Raw genomic sequence first — 13,350 nt, forward strand, 5'->3', positions numbered from 1 at the left:
CCCCCCCCCCACCACGCCCCACTGCGCCAAACCGTGTCCTTGTGATCCCAACTGGGCTTTGTGGATGCCAGCAGACGCGGCCCAGTCGTGCCAACCCGCGGGAGGGGATCCTTCCTCTCCCGCAGGATCACCCCAGAGAGCAGGAAAGGGGTTGGAGCAGAGGAGGCGGGGGGAGTACCAACGATTCAGTGGGGCTCCAAGAAGGGGCAGAGAGCGTGGCCTCCGCCTTGGCAACGTGTCCCGTCCTCTCACACCTCTGCCAATTGGCGCGCTGCTGCTGCTTCTGCCACCACTGCACAAATATAAATAGACGGTGCCTGCAGCTTAATCAGGTGTTTTCCTCGGTGACTCACATCAGCTCTATCTGCAAAAGTTTCAATTAGATCTAATAAGAGCGGGCTTTGTTGCTGTGAGTAATCACAGGAAGGGCTGGGGAATTGGGAGGCTGCAAAGGCAGCATTAAAGTGCGCCGGGCTCGGCTTGCGGGGAGGAATAATGCGCGTGTTAAATCAGGCCTCCTGCATAATTCATGCCACTCAGTATCACGTCCGCTTTTCCCGGGTTGCCCTAAACCGATGTGGCTTCCCATAAAGCCCAGGATCATTGTCTGTGGTCGCTGGAGGTGCTTCCTCAACAGCAGGACAGGCTCTGGGGCGGCGGCTGACGCTGTTCCTCGCTCAGTCTGGGCTTTAAATGGAACGAAAAAAAAAAGGGCTTTCCTGGGTCACATTTCTGGTCACCGGTGCAGAAATGCCCAAAGGCTTAGCTCCAGCATTCAGTTCCCTTTTGCTTCCTAAGAGACAGCGACCCTTTCTCATTCTGTGGGCAGTGGAATGTTGTTCACAAGTACAAAGATTTAAATGAGCAGACATAGGATTTCCTTCTAATGATGAGCTTTTTATTTTTATATTAAATTGTGCTCTTCAGTCCCTTTGCAGAATTCAACAGGCCACAATGGTTAAAATGTTGTTTTTCAATTTCCCTTTTTCCAGAAGCAGCCTTTTACATGGAATGATGCATTTCTCACTTGCTTTAAACAACTGCAACCTTTTAAACATAACCATTATTGGAGTTTTATTCTCCGTGTTTTCATGAAATGAGCTAGAAAATGTGTTTTATTTATTCATGAGGATATAGTGAATTGCACTTAGGACATTTCAATTCAATTAAAATGTATGTGTGCATAATTTTATAATAGTTCATTTGAACTAAAATAAAATAACTGGATACACAAGATTAAAATAAATTAAATACCAGAAAGCCTTTTAGCAAAAACTAGAATTCGGAGAAATCAAAAGCAAAATGTTTTTCCCCAGGTAATAACTTAAAGGACATCTGCTGGAGGGCGGGGGAGACAATTCTCATGGTGCTGCAATCTTAAACCGAGTTGTCAGTATCTGAAATTCTTTGCTTCACTTTGCCTTTGCCTGGACTGCCATGAATGTTGCTATAAATTGCGCACAAAAGAAAAGTTAAGCATTTTGAAGGATTCTTGACAGGACTGAAAAAAATGCACCGCACTTGGGGGGGGAAGTATCATTATATGAATTGCAATCATTTTTTCCTCTCTTTTAATTTCATTTGTTAAAATGGAGTTTAAAATTCAAGGAGCTCTTATGGATACAACATAAACAGTTCCTTATTATTTAACTGTAATCTTGTAGTCCAGGTTTTTAATTTTAAAATGGTCAGAAAGGGGATATATTTAAATCTACATGTATTTCTAAATTATTTGGGCATGTGTTTAAGTCTGTTTCTAAATGATCTGTGAAACTGCACAGAGCCCACTTGCAGCTCTGGAGTTCCTTGGGGGCAGGTATTTCAGGTCCTCAATTCTGGCCATGCATTTGGAGGAAGAAGACGAATGCCTCTCCCCACCTCCTGTCCTGTGGCAAGTCTCTGACGGAGGGGGTTTGGTGCAAACTCTTTGGCTGCTACAGCCCTTTCTCCTTGACTTGGGAGGAGTCACCCCCCACAATGCACTCTACAGTGGTACCTCTGGTTACGTACTTAATTCGTTCCGGAGGTCCGTTCTTAACCTGAAACTGTTCTTAAGCTGAAGCACCACTTTAGCTAATGGGACCTCCCGCTGCTGCTGCTGCACCGCCAGAGCACGATTTCTGTTCTTATCCTGAAGCAAAGTTCTTAACCTGAAGTGTTATTTCTGGGTTAGCGGAGTCTGTAACCTGAAGCGTATGTAACCTGAAGCATATGTAACCCGAGGTAACAATGTATAAGCCTGAGCTGAAGGACAAGAACTAGACAACGGCGGCAAGCTTTGATTAAAGCCCAAATTCTTCACAACATCTTCATTCTATTCTGTTTTTCACCCTGAAGGTTTCCAAACGCCTGTCACTGAAAGATGCCCCAAGGAGTCCCTGTCGAAAGGGCTGTTGTCTTGCTGTGTTGGGGCAGGCCAGGGTGGGAGGCAGAGAGTCCTCCTCCATGCAAGTTTTCTCATCCCATTTCCTCCAAAGTCAAACAGAACTAGAATGCACCGTCTTTGCGGATAGGTTTCTAGGGAGAACCTTTACTCAGAAATGTTTCTTGTTCATACCTATTTTGTTTTTAACAAATGTTGTGGGTTGTTGTTGTTCTTTTTTTTAAAAAAAAATCCTGCCTTCCTATATAAAAACGCGCAAAGTGAAGCTTGGAACATCTTCGTTTGTAAAAAGTAACATGAAATGGGGTGCACACACATGATAGAGGGGTGTAAAATTGTGCATGGCACAGAGAAAGTGGAGAGATGGAAGTTCTCTCCCCCCCCCACATTCTCATAATAGAACAGGAACTCAGTGGGGGGGGGAGGACACTTCTTCACACAGCGCCCAATTAGACTGTGGAAGTTGCTCCCACACAGTATGGTGTTGGCCACATTGTGGGGCTTTGGCCTAAAGGAGGATAAAGCAGATCCAAGTCATGGTGTCTTCCTCCAGCCTCTTAACAGCAGAGAGCCATGCCTCTCAAGGCCAGTTGCTGTGGGAAGCTAGAGCTCTTTCCCCCACAGACTGCCTTTCAGCTTCCGAGGGGCATCTGGTTAGCCACTGTGGAAACAGGATTTATGTATCACTTATTTTTTTTAAAATGTACACTGCGGTATCATTTTATAAAAAATATAAAATCAAAGCAATTTACAGCAATGAAAACATAAAACCATAAAGTTAAAAACAGACATCAATTAACCATCGTGGAGGAGTGCATTCCGAAATGCCTGGTGGAATAGAAAAGTTTTCATTTAAAAGTTTGCACAGAAGGCGACTGATGGACCTCTATTGGCAGAGTATTCCACAGGGCTGGGCCCATGATACTAATGGCCGATGGCACTGAAGAATGATGCTGGCCTAGCAGCAAGCCCTTTGGTCTGATCCTACAGCCAGGCTCATCTATGGGGTCGCCTCCTTCCACCACCACCCGGGCAGCAACATGGAGCAATCCGGTAGCGGATGGCAATTTTGTTTTAATTTCCCTTTGACTTTTCCACACCAGAGTTTGCTCCACTCTAGGTGGGGAGGGAGAGAGAAAGAGAGAGAGAGAGAGAGAGAGAGAGAGAGAGAGAGAGAGAGAGAGAGAGCTGCAAATTGTCAGCTCTGTGAGCTTTTCTGCCTGACTCTCAATCCATCGGCTCAGTCTGCTGCAGAATACAAATATTGCAGGAGGAAGATTAAAAACAGGCCTGGAATGGCAAGCAGCTATAACTCTTTCCCTTCACACCAGAAGTTCTTGGCTGTCAACATCCTAAGGGTGAGAACAACGGGCCCTGTTTGTGCCAAGGCCAAGAGGGGTGGAGGCCAGTTGAGGGGTCATGGCAGATCTCACTCTTGCCCATCTCATCCAGAAGGTCTAATAGAATCCATGGGCAAAAGATGGAGGAAGTCAAAGGGAGCAGCAGATTTAAGGAAGTCATAAGGGGGGTGGGTGGGGGATGCGGGGGGAAAATGAAAATGGCCTGGTCAATTGATCCGCCAAACCAGCAAAGTAAGGAACCACTCAGCAGCCTCTGAAGCATGGATAGGATCTAAGGGAGAGGTCCCAACCTTGTTGCCTTTGGGCTTGCATAAAACACATCACTACTGGTGGATGGGGTGTGGGGGGTTTCTCCTAGCAAGCACTCAGGGTCCACAATGAATAACCTTTTATGCACAGTTGGTTAGAGCGTGTTACTGATAATGCCAAGGTTGCAGGTTCGATCCCCATATGGGAGAGGTGCATATTTGGGTTGGGTAAGATGATCCCCAGGGTCCCTTCCAATTTTATGAATCTAGGTCTCACGTGAAGCAAATATGATCTTATGCAAGAGAACAGGAAGGATGGCAGAATTGGCAGGGGGAGAAGGGCAAAAGTAAGAAAAACACCAAGGACCTTTGAAGAAGGGCTTTGGCTGTTGGTTGAATGTTTGTTCTTCCTTTCTACCAAATGGCGCTTAATGTTTATTTGCTTGCTTGCTTGCTTGTTGCATTTATTATACCCCACCTTTTTCCTCCAAGGAGCTCAAGGTCTCTCTCCCCTTTTTATTTTCACAACAACCCTGCGAGGCTAATAGGCAGTGACAGGCCTAAGGTCACACCCAGCAAGCTTCATGCCGGAATGGATATTTGAACCCTGGTTTTCCAGGCACTAGTAAAACCATTTTACCACACTGCTGTTCTGTTAACGGCAAACACACACAATGGGATTGAAAATAGCAACTGGAACATAAAAACAGGTCTGCAAAGCATTATTAAAATGAAACTAATAAAAACAGCCACTGCCCATTGAACCAATGCCCCCCTTCACCATAGACCTGGTTTTCCGCTTTGTTGATGGGCAGGGAAATTCTCCTACCATTTTTGAGTCCTGGGAAGGAAAGGAGGTAGGTGGCCTCTTAATTGTTTGATGAAGGTGTTGAAGAAACAAACTGCAAAGTTCGCAGATCTCAGAGGCAACTTGTGGGACTGTCAACTGTTTCCATGCCTGTGAGTGGCTGGTTGTGCCAATGGCAGCCCCTGAGCCCTGCCTGCGTTTGCAGTCAAAGCCAGGCTCAAGGGGCAGGGACCTTGCTCCCTGGGACACCCTTGGAAATTCTGCTGCGCTGCCCAGTGGAGCTTTGGCTCTGCCTTTAATTGCTCTTCCTGGAGACTGGGAGGTGGGAGCCAGGAAGAAATGCCAAGGGATGATCAATGCGACATGAAATCCTCTTTATTGACCACCTTTCACCTCTGCTTAAACTAATGATGGAGCCTCCACTTATCTGTCCCAGGGCTCTAGGCACATCAATTTCACAAGGCCACATAAATAACCAGGGGTCACAGGGCACCCTAGAGCGGCCTGTCAAGTGACCTGCCTGTCTGTCAAGGAAGGAGTGGTGGAACTCCAGCCACGGAGGCCAAGGTGGGCCCCAGATCTCTCACCAGGCCAGGCCTTGCAGTGTCTGGGTCTCCCTTCCGTAAGCTGCAAACCAGAAACTGCTGGGTCCATCAGCCACCAAGGGTGTGTGTGTTTCAGATGGACAGTGGCAAGAAACTGGTGGGCTGGTAGCCAGCTGGGGTGGAGGCAAGTGACTCAAGTTGTGTGGCTCACAAGCAGGGCTAAATGCAAGGGGCTATCGGAGGTAAGCAGCAAGGCAGCCTTAAGGAGGGGATTTGCATGCCGAGGTGCCACCAACATTACCCTATTCCAGAGCAGCAGGATTTTCTCCTGGGTTGTGCCGCACGTGTGATGCCTCCACCAGTGTGCTGGGTAAAGAGGCAGATGGAACGTGCCCTTCACATTTGTTGCTGATGCAAGAAGGGGGAAAGTGGAAGTTTGCCTCCGTCCTCCCCACAGCAACCACAAGAGCTGCTCACAGCAATGAGCACAAGACTCATGGGGAGGGGTGTGATGAGGGGACCAGAGGATGGGACTTAGATTCAAAATGCCCCCAGGCTGCTTCCAGGTGAGTGTTTATTGTGGGGGTGGGAGATGATTCTCAAGTTTTTCACAGGGTTCACATGGCATCATTGCATCAAAATGCCATCTTGCACGTACGCACACACACACAAAATTTAATCTGGATTTATCCTTTCTGGGGGAAATCTTATGTCAAAACAAAATGGTAGGTGAGCCACCTGCAATGTCTGGAGGACCCATCGATAGCACTAAGCCCCCATCTGGAATGACCCCTCAGTTGAAAATCCCCTGCTATAAGGAACAAGTTCAAGAATGATAAAAGTAAAGGGAACACTTCTCGGCCAAAATGGCGGAGAGACTGCAGGGATCTCTGACCCAACCAAAGTAAAGAAACATGACAGCAAGGATCTTGCAAAAGCATCACCTGCAAGGAATGTCATTTCGGGTTGCACCAATAATTCCAACATTGCAAGCAGGGGGTAATGCCTGTGTTTGCCCCAGTGGTAGGTCATGGCCAGCGTGCTCTGCCCAGTTTTGGCCAACACCTTAAAAGAACTGGAGAGGACAGAGTCAGAGGAACACCACAAAGATTTTTTCTCTCTCTCTCTCTCTCTCTCTCTCTCACACACACACACACACACAGAGAGAGAGAGAGAGAGAGCAGGCAAAGGCCAGAGCAACTATTTTGTTGTTCAGTCGTTCAGTCGTGTCCGACTCTTCGTGACCCCATGGACCAGAGCACACCAGGCACGCCTATCCTTCACTGCCTCCCGCAGTTTGGCCAAACTCATGTTAGTAGCTTCGAGAACACTGTCCAACCATCTCATCCTCTGTCGTCCCCTTCTCCTTGTGCCCTCCATCTTTCCCAACATCAGGGTCTTTTCTGGGGAGTCTTCTCTTCTCATGAGGTGGCCAAAGTACTGGAGCCTCAACTTCAGGATCTGTCCTTCTAGTGAGCACTCAGGGCTGATTTCTTTGAGAATGGATAGGCTTATGTGATTGATGCAGCGGGGCACAGGGCAGGGGCGGCTGAGATGGAGCTAGCTGTTCTGGCACCTGGAGCGGCGCACATGCTATGCACCCAGGGGTGGGGCTAGCCACCCATGGGGGCAGGGCAAGCATCCCAAATGGTGGGGCAGCGATGTCACCCCCTTCAGGAATGACACCCGGGGCAGACCACACCCACCGCACCCCCTTCCCTTAGCCAGGAAGGAGGCGGCAGCTGGAGCGAGCTGCAGGCCATGCGTCCCACACCGTGTCCCATGCTGCATTTTCAGGCAGCACTGGGCCCATCCACTGGAGGGCGCCTTGCAGCTCCAGTGCCACCTGTGGCATCCTCCGCCCCCTTCCTCTGCAACTGGTTCTAAGGATGCTTCGCTCCATTCTCCTGAACTTGGTGCATGGATCAGATTGTTCTTAGTTGATATGGAAGAGTTCTGGACTATTAAGCTCAAGGTGAGCTGTTCTAGATAACAAAACGCGCACCCATTTCCACAGAGGTGTTCTAAGAAGGCCCGTGCAATGCTTGTCTGAGACCCAGGTGGGAGTCTTGTTAGAATAAAGTTATAAACTCAAACCAAAAAGTAGCTGGCCCCTGACAGCTCCCCGCCCCACACTGGCCAGCTTACCCCCCTGAGGCTTGGGGCAAGTGTACTTGGCTGTCCCCCTGCACCCACCCATCTTGCTTTTGCAGAAGCCTTGACCTAAGTGTGTAAGTTGGAAGGTGGTGGAATCTCCTTCCTTAAGCAGAGATTGGATAGTCATCTGTGATGACCCTTGAGGTCCTTTCCAACCCTACAGTTCTGTGATTCTCAGTTCACTCCGAACAATGATGTTCAGAATGCCCAGATCCTGTTAGCAAAGACATTCCATTCCATTCCCAAATCAGTCGGGCAGCTCTGTGCCAGCTAAAATAGGCAGAGAGGTCAGGAACGACCCAGCAGTAGGCTCCGTTTCCGATTCTCCTGACTAAAGCCTGACCCTGGAGAAGGTTCAGGATCCGGTGGCCGCAACAGCAGCTCCTCTCCCCCTTCTTGGCAGCCTGGCCAGTGCTGCGCAGGAGGACCTCAGCCCCACGCCAGCCAGCGCGCGTCACTGGCTCAGGGCATCCCTTCCTTCTGACGACAGTTGGCAAGCAGCTGCATAGATGGGATGGCTGCTGCTTCCGTCCACCCAAGGCCTCCCTGGCCAGAGTTCAGCTCTCCCGTCCTGGAATGCAGCTGGAACACGGAGTGCATTCAGCTGGGGCTGGGCAGGGCGCTCCACTTCACCCAGATGTGCAGCAGGCAGGCGATGCCCCCCTGACTGTTCCAGCAAGGAGAGAGGCTCCCAAAGCGACCCCACACACAGGGCTAGCCAGATGGGTGGCATTTGCCTTTCTGCATCTGGCAAACACAGCTGTCCCTGTGCCAAGGGCAGTGGGCACATTCCAGCAGCCCACTTTAACTATTATTTATTTATTTCATAAACTTTATACGCCACTTGATTGTTTTTAGAAACAAAAACCAACAATCTCAAAGCAGTTTAGGAAAAGGATAAAACCACACAATTACCACTAAGAAGAATTAATAACAATTTAAGACTTTCAAAAAGTTAAAATAACAATAGAGTAAAAGGAGATTAAAACTCGCATCTGCTTTCTGAATCTGTGGGTAGGCTTGTCTAAGCAAGGATCCTTATAGCAGGCATCGAAAAGAGTACAGTGAATGCACCCGCCTGATATCAATAGACAGGGAGTTCCAAAGTGCCAGAGAACCTTTTGGCAGCCATAAGCCCTGTGGTGGCCTCGAATTGAAGGGACACCTCTTGCCTGGTCCTTCACGCTCCCACCACCTGTTGTGGGATGTGACATCACTGTAGCAGTCAAATACACCATTTCCTGTTTGCCCAGAGTAGACACACAGGGGGATGTTACTCCAGCCAGGAGGACTTCCTGTCACACCTGTCTGGAGCATCCTCCCCCTGCATGTGACCAGGTAGATGGGCATGACGCTGGGAGACCCCATAAAAGAGGCTGGTCACGCAGCCATCTTCCCTTCTCCTTTTGCTGTTTCACCTTGTTCCATCTTGTTGTTCTTTTGCTGTCTGCTGGCTCTCAGCCAGCAGCACATGGGCTCAGTCCCCATATGGGATGAACCCACACTCTCTTCTGTAACTGCAAGCTAAAGCCTGCCTTCAGGATCACACTGTGAACTGAATGTAAGTAAACTTCTTATTACTTTTAAGAGAACACTGTTGTCTTTATTCTTTTTAAGAGGGAATCAAAGGGGAATTTACCAGGAACAAATCCAATCTGGACAAGCCAGGCTGGATTGCTTAACTCAAGAGATTCTAATGCATCTAGCAACCAGCTTCTTGCGATATACAGGGGAATGTGCTCTGCTACCAGCTCACTAGCATGAGTGAGGAAGGATAATATTTAATCAATATATCCTCTCCTACTATCCTCAAGATCCCCACACCTGTCAGCCTGATGTGATCTAGGCCAGGCAGCACTGTTAACAAGGCCCTCCATGGTCCCAAAGCAGAACACTCTGCCCCTGACCTAGGCAGAAAAGGGGGTGGGGATGTGAGTTTTCCAAGGGATGGGAGTGATGGGGTTCAGGCACACCTTGAAGCCCTTTTGAAAGGGTACTTGGCACATGCTCAGAAGCCTCTTTTTGGAAGCAGGTGTTTCCTTTTCAGAGGAGAGCTGCATCCTTTGATCTGGACACTTTGTGCATGGGGGCTTATTGACTGCTTGAGGGGTGCCGCTGTGCCTGGCTGCTGAGCTGCACTGCATCCTGCTCTCTGTCATTTCCAGGGGTGGGGGTGGACTTCCTTACTTGGATCTTCCCTTTCCCATTGACTTCTCTTCCACCAGCCCCAGGTGTCCTTGTTGCCCTTCAAACCAAAGGGCAGAGGATGTGCCCAAACAGTGCCAGGCCCACAGCCCTCCCCTATTGTTGCCTGCTGTGCTGTAGGAGCTTCTGCACTCATGGAGCTCCTGCCAGCCATCCCAAGGGACCTCCACCAGCCGAGCAGCTCATCCACTCACAGGAACATCGGAAGCTGCCTTATCCAGAGTCAGACCACTGGTCCACCTTGCTCAGTATTGTCTACATTGAGTGGCTCTCAGTGATTTCAGGAGAAAGTCTCTCTGAAGCCCACCTGGTGATGCTGGGGATTGAACCTGGGACCTTCTGCATGCAAGGCAAATGCTCTACCACTGAACTATGGCCCTTCCTTAGCCTTGAACTGGTGGGTTGCAGCCTGATCCAAGGGCAGTTGCAACAGGATAAAAGATTAATAAACGAGTCCCCCAAATGCCTGTTTGGGTTAAAAGTGGATATTGAATCTGAAAATGCTGAATATACCAGCTCTATGGGATTGTACCCCGAGTTTGTGGTATTTGGGCCCCTTTAAAATCAAGTTTGCACATCTCCATAGGAACTGAATGGAGCCAGCCCAACATTCATGGGCAGATGCGATGGAAGATTTCACCTTTGAGGGGCCGACACTGTGCTCCCAAGAGAGCAAGTGAAAGGCCTGACGCAGGCAGGCACCTCCCTTTGTGTGCATTTATACTATTATATGCAGCGAAGGGAACATTCTTGCCCAGAAGATGCCCGGGGAGGGGCCAAGCGGCTGCCTGAGCTCCCTTTGTGCAGCCTCAGCCTGCGTGGGCTGAGCCATGGATCGGGGTCCTTCCATGCAGCAAGCACAAGGGCCACCCTGTGAGCAGAGCGGGCCTGGGAGGGTGCCAACAACCCTTGGAAGAATCAAGGCTTGTTTTGGAAGGTCAGCCCCCTGGCCCTCGTGTAGGTGGGCAGCAGTAGATAAGAAGGAAACATTATCTCTCACCACGCAGGTCTGCAAGGCCCATTTTGCAAGGCTGGCACAGGCCACAGAGCCCTCAAGCCCCTGGGGAACAAAGTCCCCAGTGTGGGCATTCAGCGAAGCCTTTTCTTCTGGGGGGAGGAGAGGAGGGGTCTCAGCGTACGCTCAGCAAAAGCACACACTGCTGACAAGTCCCCTACAAAGGGCACTTGAGCCTCCGACAGAGCCCCTCATAAGCACACAATTGTCCGCCTGCTGGGACATTTATTTGCTCGGGCAGCGGAGAGACCACTACAAAAATGTGACTTCTGGAACCAGTGTTCCCCACCCCCGTGCAGTGGGAGGCTAGAGCCACCTTAGAGGAGGGGGCCGGTCACTTGAGGACACGCACATGCCTCCCACCCACTCCCCAACACATTCCTTGGGACTCCACCCTATTCGTTGAGGGATTAGGAAAGACTTGGGGGCATAAACACAAGCAGGGCTCAATCTGGGCTTCTTCAATGCACTGAACCCCTGCCAGCCATGTGCAGCTGTGCTGACTCCTGCCTCTGTTCTGCCGTGGTGGGATGGCCAGCTGGAGCTGGTGACCAGCTGTTGGTGGTGGTGGTCCTCTTTGAGCCAAGGCAACCTTCTGATTTCTCCTGTATGGCCAGTAAAACCAGTTGGTGTCTCTCACAGGCAGACAATGGGCTCCAATTCATACTCTTAGATGAGGTGGTAGGCTGGGTGATGACTTCCTCTTCCTCTTCCTCCTCTTCTTCTGCAGCAGCTGGTAGCTCAGTCACCACCGCTGTCCCACCAGGCCTTTTACAATGGAAACCCCCAATCCCCCAGAGAAATGATGTTGCAGTTATTTCTGATGCAGGAGGTGGGGGGAGGATTGCTACCATATGGGCATTGGTGCTACCTTGAACTCCTTGGAAGTAGGGCATAGGTAACACTATGACCACAAGGGCCTTTTGAGTTAGTTTCCCGTCTATGGAATACTCTCCCCAGAGAGGTCCGTCTGGCGCCTTCGTTGACCTCCCTGTCCTAAATGACGTTCCATACCCTGGAAGGTTGAGGTCCAGAGTTTAGCAGCATTCTTGGATGCTCAGGGGGAAGCTGTAGCTCCAAGTGGTTTTGCCCAATTTCCAAAGTGCATCAATTCCACCTTTCCCTGAAAAAAGAGGTGGCCACTGTCACGCATGCTACCATCCTATCAAGATTAATGCCCGAAAGATGCTCTCTGTGGGGTTGCCTTTGAAACAGGTCTGAAAATCAAGAGGCAGTTGCCAGAACTTCACCCGGGCTGTTTCCAGAGTTGTACAATCTGCACAGACTGCCATTTCATTTCTGGCCCCAATTCAATGCCCTAACAGTGCCAGGAGTTGTGAAGGGCCATGTAACAAGAACTTACTGATATAACATGAACCTGCTGATATCACACTGTGTTTGCCTTGCTCCAGGTCACATTTCCATTAGAGGTGCACTCAGCTGGGATGCAGGAGGCGAGAGGAGTCTTTGCAGTTGCAGTACCCAGGAAACCAAAGGAGCCCATTCATTTAAGACCCTTTGGGCAAACTATAAAAACATGTTTATTTCACCAAGCCTTGAGTGTTTTCCTCCCCTCCACTGCATTTATTTTAGTTAGCTCCAATTTAACATTTAAAAAAATGTGTAACGAGTTCTGCATTTTATTTTTTATTGATACATTTTTAAAGATTGCAAGCCACCATAGGGCCCATTTGGACAGATAGAAAGGGAAAGAAAATCCCTGGAGCTGTGCCTGGAGATGGTACTGTGCTTGCAGAAGGATGAATCCCTGGAAGTGGATCTGCCAACAAATAGTGGTCAACATCAAAACAGCTTCCCACCTCCCTGCAGGACTCCCACCCTTTACACACCTCTGCCTCATTTCATCTTCTGACCTGCTCCCCTGTGACCAGGCCTGTCCTGTCCTGTCCACTGCAGATGAACTAGATCTCAGTGGGGTCTCTGAGGAAGCTTCCTTGCTGTGCAGAGGAACTAATGCAGTTTGGAAAGAGGGGGGATGTAGGTGTTCCTTCACTGACCATCTTGTCCTCTTGCCTTCCTGCAACAGCCTGGCATGGATCAGCCACCACTCTGGGTCCAAACTGGTGGGAAGGTGCTCCTGCTATGCATGGAGAAGGTTAAAGCTCACTCAGGTAGTAGGGCAGGCAAGATTCCCTTTGGTCCTCCTTCTCACCTAATTACTACAACAACCCTGTGAGGTAGGTTATGCTGTGAGGCACTGACTGGCCACCAAGGTCATCCAAGTGAGTTTCACGAATCAAGTGGGGATTTGAACCCTGGTCTCCCAGATCCTAGTCTAACACTCTAAGCACTACACCACAGTCGCTCTCCAAAGCCTATCCTGGTCTCGGTGGACTGAGAATCTCTTTCAGTCAGAGGCTGCAGACAGGCCTTGGGGGAGCTCCCCAAAAGCGCATGGAGGGGCTACAAGACAGTAGGGAGATATTTGGGCAGCTGGGGATGGGTGCAGACCTTGCACGTACCAGCAGAGCTCAGAGGGTGGGCTGCATGAGGCCAGGAGCATGGGGTGTGTGCTGGGTTTTATGAATGACTTGAGATGGAAGGAGCCTGGGTGCATCTCTCCAATTCTCTCTCTGGGCTCAGGTTTGCATGAAGGACGGGTGTTTG

This window comes from Lacerta agilis, chromosome 8 (assembly GCF_009819535.1).
Source record: "Lacerta agilis isolate rLacAgi1 chromosome 8, rLacAgi1.pri, whole genome shotgun sequence".
Lineage (NCBI taxonomy): Eukaryota > Metazoa > Chordata > Lepidosauria > Squamata > Lacertidae > Lacerta > Lacerta agilis.